Here is a 14,343-nt window from a genome sequence, read left to right on the forward strand (position 1 = left end):
ATGTTGAATGATAGAAGTGTTGTATGTTTTTAGTTCATCGTAATTCCAGGCAAAAACGTTTTTGTATTGTCTCAGAAGATGGATATATGCTGATTTCTCTTCAGGGGCTAGGCCGTGACCTAGGTTAACGTTTTGTGGCTTCTGATCGGTCCCTAGGTTTACTAATTCATAGTTCAGGGTAGAACTGCAAAGTTTAGCATTGGCGGACCTTTTAAACCGACTTTTCAAATCATATAAATCTTCTAACTTGACCACCGATTTCGGTATAGCATTGTCAGAGCCGTTTTGTTGTATTTGATGATCATGATGGTCTTCGTCGATTATCTGATTTGAGTAGGATCCTTCAGAAGTAAGGAAATTTATGATGTCAGGATCGTCGTTGAACACTCTCCAATTGGTGATATTGTCAGGGATGGATGGTCTAAAGATTAATTCTATTGAAAACCTATCAGGACTAAAATCTTCAGAAGGGATAAGTCTAGAGGCTACGTTAGCTAACAGGTCTGCGCTCGCGTTTTGAATTCTTGGAATTGACGATATGTTGAATGCTACGAAATGTGCAGTGAGATCTTGAACTAATGATTGATAATGCTTTAAATGACTTGACAGGCAATGTATGGTGTTACGTACCTGTTTTACGACGATCTCCGAATCTCCAAAGACTTGAAGATACTTAACGTTTAATCCGATTGCTTTGTATAGGCCTTGAACCAAGGCTTCGTACTCCGCTGTGTTGTTCGTGCAATCGAACTCAAGTATGCATGTGAGCATAATCTTATTCCCGTCTGGGTTAATCATAACGCATCCTGCTCCTGCCCCCTCATTTGATTTAGATCCGTCAAAATATAATTTCCAAAATAAAGATGTATTTACAGAATTATCTAAAAAACTAAAACATTTTGAGTCATCAGTTTGGGAGAAATTTTCAACTTGGGATAAAACTGAATTCTCTAAGTATGGTGAAATATGAGCATTGAAATTACCTAGGAAAGAATCTATTGCGTAATTGCCTACAATGCTGCTATTGTATGTTATGGCCTCATTTTCTCCTTCCAGTTCTGTCACTATGTATTTTTGGTGCAATTCTCGTTCAACCTTTATCTGATTTGGTTTACCATTGTATGGTAACCACATGTGCGACCAATCGGTTGAAAAATATCCGTGGAGTTTTTCCGACCAATCCCTGCTAAGAATCAAACCATAGAACTCAGGGATATCAGCTACTAGAATGTCGATAACCTGACACACTTTTGGGTTAGACGACAATCTTATGGTCACCTGATTGAGTTCACCAATCACTTCGACTTGGGATCGATCAAGTTGAACTATACGTACTGTGGATTTTTGAGGTTGCACATTCAATTTGGCACATATTGACCTGGGTAAAATATTCGTTGAAGCACCAGAATCGACCAAGCAATTGTGCACGTTTTTGTTGAAGATTTCATATGTGAGAAGAAAAGGAGGAGTATGAGATCTTGATATTCCTCCAATCAAGGCGATGTCATTTGGATCAATTTTATTGGTCGTGTTGGTTGGAGGCCTTCCCAGATTGTGAGAAGCTACAGCTGTAGGTAAAGATGTAGTAGGCACAGCATGTAATTCTTTCATCATTATTTTCTGCTGGTGTTTCAATTTACTCAATTCGTACAGAGTGATATTAGCCCTAGTCTTCTTCATATCATCAATGATGTTATATTCCATTTCATCCGACACTATTAGTGTTCTTGATGGAGGTGTTTGATTAGATTGGACTGGGCTAATCTGGGTCGCTTTAGTAGTTGTCTTTTTTGTTGCGACCTTTTCTTTTGTTGCAGGGCTTGCGCCCTTTTGTTTTGGGGTAGTTAGGGGAGGATCAAGTTGATTTTTGCTTCTCGTGCTAACAGGAAATGCTTCTTGATCCTCTTCTTGTGGGAGGATGAAGTCCCACATTCCTTGTAGTTCTACGATCTCTTCCTCGTCGGTCTGCCCTTCATTGGTATTCTCTTCTTCTTCGTCTTCTTCAGATTCAACGTTTGAGACAACACTAGGTGGTCTTACCTCCATGGGAGGATTTCTTTTAAAAGTCCTAAAGGGCTTTTTCGAAGAAGTCTCTGCTACTTGTTTCTTAATATCAATCATCTCGTTTGACATGGCTTTCAACACTTTTTGTAATCCTTCCAAATCGAAAGGATCTTTCGTTTGCTTCTTCTTGGTGTCTTCTTTGAAAGAGATCTTCTTAGATTTGCGTTCTTCTATAGCAGATCTCTTTTCTATGGCTACCACGCGTTTTTCCACTGCTAACGATTCTGTCAAGTTGTCGACTAAGGTGGTCTTGTTTGCCCTATCTACGAAGATTGCCAAGTTTGGCGGTAAAGCCGTGATGTACCATTCACATCTTACTTCCTCGCTGGGTTGTGAGGCAGCGGGGATTTTGTTGAGGATCTTATTGAACCGTAAGTTAAAATATTTAATGGGTTCTCTAGCCTCAGCATTAAGATTAGATAGGGCATTGATCAATGTCATCGTGGATCTGTCATCACCAAACTTGGTGAGGAACTGACTTTGAAAAATGTCCCAGCTTGTGATGGATCTGGAAGGTAACGAAAAGTACCATGACCCGACTGTTCCTTGCATTGTATAAGGGAAAAGCTGGACAACAACGTCTTCGTTAGTGACTCCGTTGAGATTAACAGAAAGCATGAAATTATTGATATGTTCCTCGGCTAGCATGCCTGCTTCCGGGTTGAATTTAGGCAGCCATTTCTCAGGATGGGCCGGTATAGGGCTCAGGGGTGGAGGCATTAAAACCGCCCCAGGATTGTTCCATGGAGACTGGGCCATCGTTGAGTTGCTAGTTAATGGAAGTGCAGAAGACGATCCCTGATGCTGAGAAGATGAAGATATTAAGATCTTTGATGTTTGAAGAGGAAGGTTTGTAGAAGATGGGTGAGTGAGTTGGAATGAAAGAGTGGGTGGTTGACTTCGCGGTGAGGGAGTTGATATGGACGAAGTGGATGAAGGAGTCTGACTGTCAGACTCTGGTGGTGTTTTCCTTGCTCTTTTCCTGGTAGGGAGAGGGAGTTCACTTGGTTGTATGCCAAATTTTTCACTCTTTGATCTGGTAAGGGGATGAGCAGGGTTGTACTGCGAAGTCACGCTGCTTTTAGATTTATCAGACTTCTGGTTAAAAATAGAGAATCCCTAGAGTTTACGAATCAAAGTTCGAATTTCAGGGGGTTCAAAGATAGATTGGTCTGATATATTCGAATATGTAGCAGCGGTAGATACTCGAGCGACTTCAAATTCCGGGTTTAACCGTGTTGGAGAAGTCGAGGGAGTTGATGAGGGTGTATTACTCTCAGAATGGTATTTAGATGTTGCTTTAGGTGCCATTCATAGTTCGTGCCCTCCTACTAGTGCCAAATATGTTGAGAGCCCTGAAATCGGGTCAACAACAAGGGGGATACCCACCCGGTCGGGAACCTGGTTGGTGGCTCCGTGCCCGTTTGGTGTAGCGGGTCCGACTGGGGATAACGGGACCAACTTCCCGTTCTAAGGGGGTGTGTGTGTGTAGAGTTTGGTGATGTGTGTGTGTGTGTAGAATATGATAATGAAAATATGGAATTATTTCTAAGCTAATCTAGTTCTAAACTCTGAGACTGAATTTTATACTACTTTAATCTATCAAGAACAACACATCTAATCTACGCTAACCCGGGATAGAACTTTTTCCATTATGCGATCTAGAAAGATTTCACACAATAACTGGTAATGAAGATTATTCAGCTATTATGAGAAAATAAATCAATTAAGATGAACCATCATGCATAAAAATTTAAGCAAAACGGTTGTGAACAGCATATCGCATAATCAGTTATTCATGTATTAAGCACAAATCAATGACTACACCGTACAAAAGTGCCAAATGGTAGTCCACTCATTCATACGTTAACATATAAACAACATCAGCTGTATATTACTCTAAGAATGCAAGCAGAAACTCGTCAAGAGATAAAAGTACCATTTATGACTGACTTTATACTCACAGACCTGAAGCAATAATGATCTATTTCTACTTACTTCTAATGCCTACTAAGAGTACAGAAGTGCAACATCAGTAGCAGGTATTAAAATGCAAACATAAATAAATCTTGATCCGTCCATTCATCAAAAACCCCCTCCGAGGGTGAAAAAGTGCATGTTCTGAGGACAAGTTTTTTGACAAATTTCCGGACCCTTCTCCAATGCAACGAGAAGGGTTAAATACTACTAACCGGCTAATTTTAATTACACAAATTTAGGGAACGACTTCAAATGACCGCCGTTTTACTAAAACAAATTTATTTCTAAAACCGAATCTAATTTCTAACCATTTCTGTATCTGCTCCTTAGTGTTGTAAGCGATGCGCTGTTCGCTGTGAAAGAGTCGGCTGCTTGTCCTTTCCTTTTGTTCAAGCTTGAAAATTAGAAATAACAAGAGCTGGCACCTCTTTCTGACAAACTAGAAGATATTTTTGAAAGTGTTCTTCTGGAGGAGTGTCTTCACGGCGTGTATACTTAGTACAACTCAGATTTCTTTCAAACTGATTGTGCTGTTGCTATTTCGGTTTCCGGCCGTGCGAATGACTCAATGAGCTGGGGATTTTGTTGCCTGAACGATTTTCTCAATTTAAACTTGTTTTCATTCTTTGTTCCAGGCTTTTCTGAGACGTCTTTCCCCTTAAGTGTTTTTCTTTTTGCTTTATCCAATTTGGGACTCAGGATCTTTCATAAACGCTTTTCTTTTGTGCGCCTTTGACTCTGAGTCCTAGATAGCCTATTTCCATCAGCATTTGTTGAGTGATACTCTGGGATCCGCGGTCCTGCTGTATGTGGTATCCATCTGCAAAGTCATCTCTTCTCTGTTCTTCTAGTTCTGGCGCTTTTCCTTAGATGTTTCCTGCATATAGATTTATATCAGTTGCTGACTTATAGTTCACGTAAATGAAAAGAGACAGAAGAAAAGATTGACATGAAAGCAATTAAGTTCTAATGAATGCATAATCATGTCACCCATTATGACTTGACTCTTCGAAAAATGCAACATAATCATCTTTGGATACATAGGCGTACAATCATTAATTTCCCGTAAGGTGCGCGCCTAATTTTAGGCTCACAGATCATGCCGAGGAATGCCTGCGACGAATGGCTTCTGCGATTTGCATCGCAGCATCAAAGATTGCAATGTAAGTAAGTGGTATCGCAACAATTGATGGTCTCATTTGTCGCACACCATAGATCGCAGGTCACAGCTTTGCATGGTCGCAGATCGCATATCGCAATATCGCAAGATTTTTCGCTTTGTCACTTTGTGCTGCTTATGCGACATTGCGACGTGCGACGTCGCATATCGGCCGTCGGCGGTTCTTTAGGTTTTCCCCTTTTGAGTCCTTTTAATGCACGCGATGCGATGAGTTCTCGCGTCGCTCCTCCTCAGTGTGTTTATGCACTTTGGGAAAGCGCTCCTTTTTCCTTTGCGACGCGATATAGCTCTTAGGGAGTTAATACAAAAGATTTTTCAAACAAAAATATTTTTTGGTTAAGGGTCCCCCTTTGCTTGACGTTATTACTAATATCAAACAAAGAGGGGGGTTGTTGGTGACCACAACACTACCCAAGTTGGCAGCTGAGTTGGAGAAGCCATGAAATTCTCCTCATCCTATGAATCAGACCCAAGAAGCTTCTTTGATGGCTACTCTGAAGTGCTCGAATAAGTTTCAGATTCCTCCTCATTAGTGGCAACAAGCGGTTCCTCGGCAGTGTCTGCTGAAAAATCATGCAGTGATTCTTCTTCAAACTTCACACTTCAAGCTACAAGGAACTTTTCAGTGTGAGAGTCCAACAATCTATATCCTTTGACACCGTTAGGATATCCAACAAAGATACATTCAACACTTTGAGGCTCCAAAACCTTCCTCTTATCTGTCGGAATGTGAGCCCATGCTTGTGAACCAAAAATGCGAAAGTGCGACACTTTAGGTTTCTTACGGGTCCAACATTCAAATGGAGTGGTGCCTTTGAGTGCTCTGTGAGGAATGTAGTTCTGAATGTATATTGCACAATTAATAGCTTCAGCCCATAGCTTAGTAGCTAATGATTTGGATTGTAGCATACAATTGGCCATCTCTTTTAACGACAATTTTCCTCACCGCGACACCATTCTGCTGTGGTGTATATGGCACTGTGTGTTGTAGCTGTATACCTGCATCAATACAAAGTTGCTACACATCTTTGTTGACATACTCCCCCCATTATCAGTACAGAGTATCTTAATCTTACACCTACACTCATTCTCAGCAAGTGCTTTAAATTCTATAAGGCATTCAAATACTTCCGATTTTAATTTCAGAAAAAATACCCAAGTAAAGCAAGGGAAATCATCTATGAAGGAGAGTACATATCGAGCCTTACTGATTGAAGGCTGCCGGAATGGACCTGTTATGTCACTGTGAATCAACACAAGAGGTGAAGAAGCTCTTTGTGCCTTCCCTTTGTCAAACTTTTGCTCTATATGCTTGCCAAAAATGCATCCTTGACATACACCGCTTGTGAATTTAATAGCGGGCAATCCTTCTACCATGTCTTCCTTGCTGAGTTGATGCAAGTACTTATAGTTTAGATGGCCAAATATTTCTTGACATAACCTATTTATATCATTATATTGTGATATAAATATAGTGCTAATAGATTTAGGAACAAATTGGGAGAAGAAATACAAACGAGAACCATGATTTGCAATTCCATGTGCAAGCGTTGAGCCCGTGGAAATGTTGGTAATCAGTGCGGAGTCTGGAGTGAACTCCACCTTCCTTCTAGAGCCGGAATGAGTGATTTGATATATCGAGAGAAGATTTGTGGACAGCGAGGGAAAATGAAGCACATTTGTGAATCAGCCCCCTTCAATGTCTACACTTCCTTCTTTTCACACCTTTGCGGGTGTGGTATCTCCCAAGTAAATTGGGGATCTGGTGCTTTCTTTGATGGAGGAAAATTCATCTTTTGATGCAGCCATATGGTTCGATGCACCTAAATCAAGGATCCAAGCTGATGGAGTGGATGTGACAACCATTAAAGCATGACTATCTCGTGCTCTCCCTCTCCCATATCCCGTTCTATTATCATCCTTCTTCTTTGCATTCTCGGGCATGGTGAGATTGTGCTGTTGTAATTTCTTAGCCATCTCATCGATTGTTTTCCTCATGCAATTTTCTTCGGGATGAAAACCTTTGGAACAATAGCTGCAAAGTGTTCTTTCCTCCTTATTCTTACCCTTAGGCAAAGAAGGGTTCTCTGAAGATTGTACTGGTCTCTCCTTCTTCGATTCATTAAATTTACCCTTCCCTTTTTGCTTGTCTCTTCTATTGCTCTTTGGAGCATCAATAGCCGCAAGTGCTTCGTTCTTTGAATGCTTGATGGAACCCATTTGGACTAACTTAGCTAGATCTTGAGTCAATTCTGTAATGAAGTCATTCAATGGAGGCATTTTCCATCATTCCTGAGTCAATTTAGATGCTTGAAAAGACGATACAAATACAGAATATTCAGGGCCTAATTTCGAGAGAATCGAAAGGATGAGTTGATCTTCCTCTTTCTTGACTCCACATGCATCAAGTTCAATGAGGAGGGAATTAAACTTGGTGAAGTATCCTTTCAGGTTTTTGAAATGAGTTGGACTGAGGGATATGAGTTCATTCTCCAGTTTATGCACTCTCATTTCATCCTACTTTCCGAATAGTCCTTCCAATGTGGTCCAGACTGCATCGGGAGTAGTGGCTCCGTTGACATGAAAGAAGAGTTCTTTGGAAATTGATAGGAATATCAGCCCAATTGATTCATATAACTTATTGAAATACTTAATCTACTCCACTGCAGAAGTCGATTCAGTCTTCGTTCCCATTGTTACCCTGTAAAGCCCTTTGCTTCAGAGGAGCAGAATGATCTCTGTCTTCCATTCGAAGTAATTGAAAGGATTTAGAACGAGCTTTGTGGGATGATAGAGATTATCCTTTTCTGTTTTCTACGGCTCTTGATGATCTATACCTGCAAATAAAACCATGTACAATCCACTAGATTTTAACTAGCTCTGCTACCATGTAGAATTCCCACAGAAACTCCAATAGATCTAGAATTCTAGTTAAATTAAACACAAGTAATTTGCTGATATTCAAGGGAGGAGAGAAAGAATTTGCTCTATAAAATCAATGTATTAAATTAATGAACAATAGTAATACATGAGAAACCAAACCTCTAATCCCAAAGGGAGGTGGTTATATAGAAATTTCCGAATCTAGAAAACTAGGAAAAAAACTAGGAGGCCTAAAATAACAACAATGACTCAAGACAACCTATGCCAACTATTAGCCAAGAGGAAAGCATGAGGAGGGGTTCATTTCCCAAGGAAGGCAACTTTAAAACATGCTAAAATGGTCTAGGGGACCAAATCCCTTGATTTAAGGGGGAATCTTCATGTGGGGGGCCAATTCTCAAATAACTCAAGTGGATGAGCGTGGTTAGGTGTGAACATGCACTTAGATGTCTAAATGGTTTAGGAAAGTGGTTGGACCAATATTTCCATAATATTAAGCCTTTAAAGGAAAAAAGCAAGGGAAAGTTGGTCCACCGAGCTAGTTTACCAAAAACCAAGGTGAACATGATTTTTAGTGCATGTGGCTAAGTCAAGGATACTTAGGCTAGAAAATAAATGTAGATGTTAGGATTATGTTCCAATAGTGAAGTTTTGCTAATTTTCGGGTAATTTTAGCAATTCTGCTGTTTTAGTAGAATATATAAGTTTGGAGGTGGATGACTAAAATTCCAAGGGAAATTCAAGAAGAACTTCCACCTGTGCTTGAGGAAATCATTTCTGGATTTGAATGATTATCCCTTACACCTGCACCCAGACCACCAGATGACAAGGTTGAGGACAAAAAAGCATCAAATCACTCACTTGTCATGGCGGGGATAGAAGAAGAAAGAATTTTGAAGCTGTAAGGTACCTCTGCTCGTGCACAAAAATTCTCATACAGTTCTCATTATGATGAAGGTACATTTCCATCAAGTCTTTTATGGCATGCTAGATTCAATGGACACTTGAACAACCTTCACTTGTTGAAGATAAATGGTGTTACTGGTTTTCCTATAATTCCTAGGAAACTTAAGCAATGTGATGCTTGTATTCTAGGAAATCATTGAAAACAATCTTTTCATGATTTGCATTCCAGAGAATATAGAAAAATTGAACTCATTCATTTAGATTTATGTGGTCCAATGCCTATTCCTTTAGCAAATGAAAATAAATATATGATGACATTTATTGATGAATACACCAGAATGTGTTGGGTTTATTTATTGAAGAACATATCTGATGCTTTTAAAACATTCAAGAACTTTCATACATGGATTGAAAATTATGTACAATGTCATATTTGGCTCTATTCACACTGATAATGGAAAAAAATACACTTCAAATGAATTTGAAAACTATCTTCGCCAGCATGGGATCAAACAGTAAACAACTGTGCCTTATAATCCCCAACAAAATGGAGTAGCTGAAATAATGAACATGACAATCTTAAATATGGTCCATGATGTTTTTCAAGAGTGTAAAATTGATGGTTTGGGCTGATGTAGTTCTATGTGCCGTGTATGTAAAGAATAGATTTCCATCTAATGTTATTAGAAAAAAGACTCCTTATGAAATGTAGTATGGCAACATTCCTTCGGTAAAGCATCTTAGGGTCTTTGGTTCCTCCTGTTATGCCTTTATACCAAAGGAACAAAGAAAAAAACTTGGTGTAAGGAGTTGTAAGTGTATCTTCTTGGGTTATACAAATACCTCCAAAGCATACTGTCTCTATGATGAAGTTAATAATAAGTTTGTTGTATCTAGAGATGTAATATTTCTTGAATCTTCCAAAGTTGACAATGCTGTTGAGAGACAACTTGGTTGCTTGGATAGATTCAGACATTCAAAATCATTTCAAGAATTTGATAATCAAATTCCACATTTTGAAGGGGGATTCCTATACTGGATCAATATCTGGAATCTTCTTCTGAAGACCTCTCTCCCCCACATGAATCTCTAACCACCTATGATACTTTGAGTGATGTGATTCAAAGAATTGGGACACTCAATATGGATTTAGTCCCAAATCAACAACTTATCAGCTTGGGACATCACAGAAAGGTCCTCCAAAATGGCTGATAAAGACACTTGAAAGTGTTCATCCTGATGACGTTGGAAAGTCAGGAACAAGAAATTCAACTAGGCAAAATGGAGGTGATGTAGATGATTCTGATTCACATGTTGATATGGATGTTTCTTATGATTGTGAGTTGAATTTATCTACTATTTTTGAGCCAACTTCATTAAAAGAATTCACTTCTCATGATGAATGGAAAGAAGCGATGCAAAAGGAGTTTGATGCCTTGATAAAGAATGGCACTTCGAAGCTACTTGATCCTCCATTGGGAACCAAACCAATTGGAAGCAAGTGGGTCTACAAGAACAAGTATAAAGTTGATGGCTCACTTGATTAGCACAAAGGCAGGCTTGTGGAAAAATGTTTTGCACAAAAGGAAGGGGTTGATTATGAGGATACATTTTCCCCCACAACAAAATGGGCTACCATCCAGAAACTCTTTCCCTTGGCAGCTTAGAACGGTTGGAAAGTCCATCAAATGGATGTAAAAATCACTTTATTGAATGGAGATCTGAAAGAGAATGTTTTTATGTCCCAACTAGAAGAATTTTTTGTGAAGGACCAAGAACACAAAGTATGCAAGCTTGTGAAATCCTTGTATGGCCTCGAGCAAGCATGCGAGCCTGGTATGAAAAGTTAACTGAGCATCTTCTGAAACTCAACTTCAAACATTATGATCTTGATGATGGAAATTTGTTTGTCAAGAAAGTTGACAAAACAATTGTATATCTTGTGGTATATGTAGATGATCTTTTGATGACAGGGAACAATGAGAGCTATATTGCATCCATAAAGAAGGAATTGATAAAGGTTTTGAAATGAATGACTTGGGCTATGTTCACTACTATATTGGTGTTTAAGTAACTAAACATTTGAAGTCTATATTCCTCTCTCAAAAGAAGTACATTGGAGACTTGTTGAACAGGTTTTGCATGGATGAGTGCAATCCTTTGATTGCTCCAATGGAACAGAACTTGAAACTCACATCCATTGAAGGAAAATACTTGAAGATGCAAAAAATTATAGACAACTTGTAGGAAGTCTCAACTACCTGACTAATACCAGACCAGACATTTCATTTGCTGTTGGAATCCTCTCTAGGTTTATGCAAAAGCCTTGTGAGAGATATTGGTCTGCTGCAAAAAGAGTTCTAAAGTACTTGAAGGGAACTCAAGGCTTTGGATTCAAGTATACATAGGTGGGCAACTTCAGTTTGATTGGATACTAGGATTCAAACTTTGATGGAGACAAAGAAACCAAGGTATCTACTTCAAGTCATGCTATGAGTCTTGGATCAGGAGTTGTCTCCTAGATATCACATAAACAATTAGTTCCAACATATTCCACAACAGAGGTAGAATATGGGGTAGTAGCTGAGGAAACAAAGAAAAGTGTGTGACTTAGGAAAATTCTGGAAGATTTGCAGGTCAAACAAGTGCATTCATCTCCACTCATGATTGACAACACCTCTGCAATAAAGTTGACAAAGAACCCAAAGTTCCATGATCGAACGAAGCACATCAATACAAAATACCATCTAATTCGACATCATGTTGAGGCCAAGGCAATCCATCTGCGCCATTGTTCCCCTAATGATCAAATTGCAGACATCTTCACCAAAGTGCTTGGAAGAGAAAAGTTTGAAAGGTTAAGAATGATGCTTGGACTCACCAACATCCCTTTAGATTAAGGGGGAGAATGTGGACTCCTAATCATTGGGATTGGGTGAATATATGTAAATAATATAAATAGTAAATAATGGAGAATAGGAATATGAAGAGACACTAGAAGGTGAATCCCTAGAGTCTCTCCCTCCTTGTATATATCCATGAGAAATCTTAATGAAGAAACAAAATTCAGTTTGAGGAGTTACCTCCTGGCCTACCACTCTACTTCTTCATCTTGCTCTTTCTCTACTTCTGCCTCTAGGTATTCCTCTATTTTCTCTTCCGCTGTATCTCTTTCCTCTTCTTCCTCTGCCTCTTCTTCTTCTTCTTTCCCTTATCTTCCTCCAACACTAGAGGCTGGGGTCTCCCCTAGTGTGAGGATATGAGTGTCAATGAAGGCCTCTTTGTCCATATCCATGAATTTGGACCAAAGTAATGGGATCATTAGTTTATTAAAATCATCTACCACTATCAGTTTGATGAGGCCATGGTGGCCGAGGTGTTGGTGCTTTCCCTCTCTCACCTTTTGGCTCATGTCCCTGATGGACTGTAGGAGGAAATATGGTACATTGAGTCTTTGGGTTTGGGGAAAGTATTCCTGAAATCTTACTTCATGGAGTAATCTAAAATGATAGCCATGGACTACAGTCAACCTTCCTTCACAAGAGATATATTTTAGGATATGGTAGGCCACCTCATCCTAGGGGTCGGGTAGGATTTCCCTCCTAACTCCATTTTTTTCTTCAATAGGTTTTTCTTCAGGAATGAAGAAGTTGTTTTGGAAATGGCACTGCTGGTATTGTCTTCTCTTTTCCATTGGACTCTTAGGGGAAGGGTTTTCACCCTTCTAATTAGCTCAGGAATGATTGGAATAACTAATCCCCTCACCACAGTGGTGGCATTAACTCCTGTCTTTTAGGGCCATGGAAAAATCATACGTAATATCATCATCATATCCCTTTAGTAGTTCAAATAATCCTAGCCATTGATGTCTTCTAAAAATGTCTAATACAGGAGGGTCAAGATTAATTCTTTTAGTGTCTGTAGGCTCCCTTCTATTGAATCCCCCTCCCATCTTTTTCCTCCATTTTCAACTAGGTGAAGAAGGGTTACTTCCTATAATAGATCGGATGTATAATTAGGTGGAAGTAGAGGGTTGGAGTATTTAGTTGATAAATTTTTTATATATTCCCTCTAATCTATAGCCTGAAAAATTCTTGCAATCCACAATTTGACTAACATTTCCTATGGACTTTAGGGTGCACCAACATACAAGTTACAAATAGATGAATGAGAGGGTGCCATTACTTTTACCACATGGAATGAGATAAGGATAATTGGAGACCAAATCAACCCTTGGAAATGTTGTTTCACCCTTTGGAGATGATGTGTGATGTTTGTAGGTTGTAGCTTAAAATAATGAGAGTAATTCCTATCTCTAATTGGGTAAAGTTGATAAGAACTAGCCATTGGACATTCTATGTCTTTTTATGATGGATATGTCTCTTTGAAGATAATATATGAGGTGCCTTTATAGGCATGAGAATAATTCTAAAGTTCAGAAGTTTTTGTTTCCCTATTACACTCAATTTTAGATCTTTGAAACAACCATGGGAGCTTATGGGAGATTTTAAAGTTTGGGGATGAACCCATTGATTTTTTTAGGTTGCTTATTGGAAGTTTTGTGAATTTAGGGATTGGAGGCAATAGCCCTAGATCTTAGTAATATGGTTCGACAAGGGGCTATGACCAAGTGCTTGGTTGACAGGAGTCAAGTTCTACATGTGGGATATTGGGCTATCAAGGTTTAGGGTGTTAGGATTATACACCAAACAACTTCTATTGCAAATCCCTAATATTGAAAAATCTTGGTACATGTGTTAATTAACATAAATTATTCTACTAGTTAATGGTCCATTATCAAGTATCGAATATCAGACGCTATGTTATCTAGGTGATGAAGTATCAACCTATTTTCCTTTGGAGTATCAGGTAGTGACTTATCGTGATCTCGACTATCGATGTATTGGGTATCACTTTTCAGGTAATGCCTCAAGAAACCCCCAACAACATTCCCTCAATACCAACAAATCGCTATACATTTGTTGACTAATGGGATCAATTATGGAAGCTGATTTCAGTTATTAGATTGGGTAAATGGTTGTGAGTGGGGTTTTATGTTATTCCACTAGCTGAGTGGCTTGAGAGATAGAAAGATAAATTGACACAAAAGAGGGAGTTATGACTATTGAAGTTTGTTATTACATATTGGTGTATTGGGTGTTAAAGCTTCTAGTGTCCAATTTCAGGAAATACAATGAAATTCTCTCTATAGTGAATTCTCTAACACTAAAATATCCCAACAAGTTCATCAACTAACATGAATCTTGCCTCGTCATATTATGTCCATCATGAGATGATCGAGTGTTGACTATTGAGACCCTCTCATTTTT

The sequence above is a fragment of the Pinus tabuliformis genome, chromosome X (assembly GCF_031772625.1).
Source record: "Pinus tabuliformis cultivar Carrire ecotype Pingquan chromosome X, CPIR1, whole genome shotgun sequence".
Taxonomy (NCBI): domain Eukaryota; kingdom Viridiplantae; phylum Streptophyta; class Pinopsida; order Pinales; family Pinaceae; genus Pinus; species Pinus tabuliformis.